The following is a 2,500-nucleotide window of genomic DNA, read 5'->3' as shown; positions in this document are numbered from 1 at the left end:
GTGAGCGGAGCAAAATGTCAGCCATCTCAGCACCCTGGAACCCCCCCGGGTGGCACAGGGCTGGATGGGGCTTTCGTATAGCAGGGACGGTGCTGCCTCTCGCTTCGCTCGCTGTTCGCACGCGCTCTCGACGCTCGCGCTCGCAGCTCCAAAAATGGCCAGTTTTGGCCCGTTTTGGCCAGTTTTTGGCCTGTTTTTTGCGTTGCGCGGTGACCATCTTGAGCGGAGCAAATGTCAGCCATCTCAGCACCCTGGAACCCCCCGGGTGGCACAGGGCTGGATGGGGCTTTCGTATAGCAGGGACGGTGATGCCTCTCGCTTCGCTCGCTGTCCGCCGCTCGCTGCTCGCTCGCAGCAGCCCAAAAATGGCCAGTTTTGGCCCGTTTTTGGGCCGTTTTGGCCTGTTTTTGGGCTGTTCTTGCGTCGCGCGGTGACCGTCGTGAGCGGAGCAAAATGTCAGCCATCTCAGCACCCTGGAACCCCCCCGGGTGGCACAGGGCTGGATGGGGCTTTCGTATAGCAGGGACGGTGCTGCCTCTCGCTTCGCTCGCTGTCCGCCGCTCGCCGCTCGCTCGCGCAGCCAAAAATGGCCAGTTTTGTCCCGTTTTTGGGCCGTTTTGGCCTGTTTTTGGGCTGTTCTTGCGTCGCGCGGTGACCGTCGTGAGCGGAGCAAAATGTCAGCCATCTCAGCACCCTGGAACCCCCCGGGTGGCACAGGGCTGGATGGGGCTTTCGTATAGCAGGGACGGTGCTGCCTCTCGCTTCGCTCGCTGTCCGCCGCTCGCCGCTCGCTCGCGCAGCCAAAAATGGCCAGTTTTGGCCCGTTTTTGGGCCGTTTTGGCCAGTTTTTGGCCTGTTCTTGCGTCGCGCGGTGACCGTCGTGAGCGGAGCAAAATGTCAGCCATCTCAGCACCCTGGAACCCCCCGGGTGGCACAGGGCTGGATGGGGCTTTCGTATAGCAGGGACGGTGCTGCCTCTCGCTTCGCTCGCTGTTCGCCGCTCGCCGCTCGCTCGCGCAGCCAAAAATGGCCAGTTTTGGCCCGTTTTGGCCAGTTTTTGGCCTGTTTTTGCGTTGCGCGGTGACCATCTTGAGCGGAGCAAAATGTCAGCCATCTCAGCACCCTGGAACCCCCCGGGTGGCACAGGGCTGGATGGGGCTTTCGTATAGCAGGGACGGTGATGCCTCTCGCTTCGCTCGCTGTCCGCCGCTCGCTGCTCGCTCGCGCAGCCAAAAATGGCCAGTTTTGGCCCGTTTTTGGGCCGTTTTGGCCTGTTTTTGGCCTGTTCTTGCGTCGCGCGGTGACCGTCGTGAGCGGAGCAAAATGTCAGCCATCTCAGCACCCTGGAACCCCCCGGGTGGCACAGGGCTGGATGGGGCTTTCGTATAGCAGGGACGGTGCTGCCTCTCGCTTAGCTCGCTGTCCGCCGCTCGCCGCTCGCTCGCGCAGCCAAAAATGGCCAGTTTTGTCCCGTTTTTGGGCCGTTTTGGCCTGTTTTTGGGCTGTTCTTGCGTCGCGCGGTGACCGTCGTGAGCGGAGCAAAATGTCAGCCATCTCAGCACCCTGGAACCCCCCGGGTGGCACAGGGCTGGATGGGGCTTTCGTATAGCAGGGATGGTGCTGCCTCTCGCTTCGCTCGTTGTCCGCCGCTCGCCGCTCGCTCGCGCAGCCAAAAATGGCCAGTTTTGGCCCGTTTTTGGGCCGTTTTGGCCAGTTTTTGGCCTGTTCTTGCGTCGCGCGGTGACCGTCGTGAGCGGAGCAAAATGTCAGCCATCTCAGCACCCTGGAACCCCCCGGGTGGCACAGGGCTGGATGGGGCTTTCGTATAGCAGGGACGGTGCTGCCTCTCGCTTCGCTCGCTGTCCGCCGCTCGCCGCTCGCTCGCGCAGCCAAAAATGGCCAGTTTTGGCCCGTTTTGGCCAGTTTTTGGCCTGTTTTTGCGTTGCGCGGTGACCATCTTGAGCGGAGCAAAATGTCAGCCATCTCAGCACCCTGGAACCCCCCGGGTGGCACAGGGCTGGATGGGGCTTTCGTATAGCAGGGACGGTGATGCCTCTCGCTTCGCTCGCTGTCCGCCGCTCGCTGCTCGCTCGCGCAGCCAAAAATGGCCAGTTTTGGCCCGTTTTTGGGCCGTTTTGGCCTGTTTTTGGGCTGTTCTTGCGTCGCGCGGTGACCGTCGTGAGCGGAGCAAAATGTCAGCCATCTCAGCACCCTGGAACCCCCCGGGTGGCACAGGGCTGGATGGGGCTTTCGTATAGCAGGGACGGTGCTGCCTCTCGCTTAGCTCGCTGTCCGCCGCTCTCACGCTCGCTCGCGCAGCCAAAAATGGCCAGTTTTGGCCCGTTTTTGGGCCGTTTTGGCCTGTTTTTGGGCTGTTCTTGCGTCGCGCGGTGACCGTCGTGAGCGGAGCAAAATGTCAGCCATCTCAGCACCCTGGAACCCCCCGGGTGGCACAGGGCTGGATGGGGCTTTCGTATAGCAGGGACGGTGCTGCCTCTCG

This window comes from Musa acuminata, unplaced genomic scaffold, assembly GCF_036884655.1.
Source record: "Musa acuminata AAA Group cultivar baxijiao unplaced genomic scaffold, Cavendish_Baxijiao_AAA HiC_scaffold_502, whole genome shotgun sequence".
Lineage (NCBI taxonomy): Eukaryota > Viridiplantae > Streptophyta > Magnoliopsida > Zingiberales > Musaceae > Musa > Musa acuminata.
The sequence above is the reverse complement of the archived record's forward strand: the minus strand, read 5'-3'. Positions refer to the sequence as shown.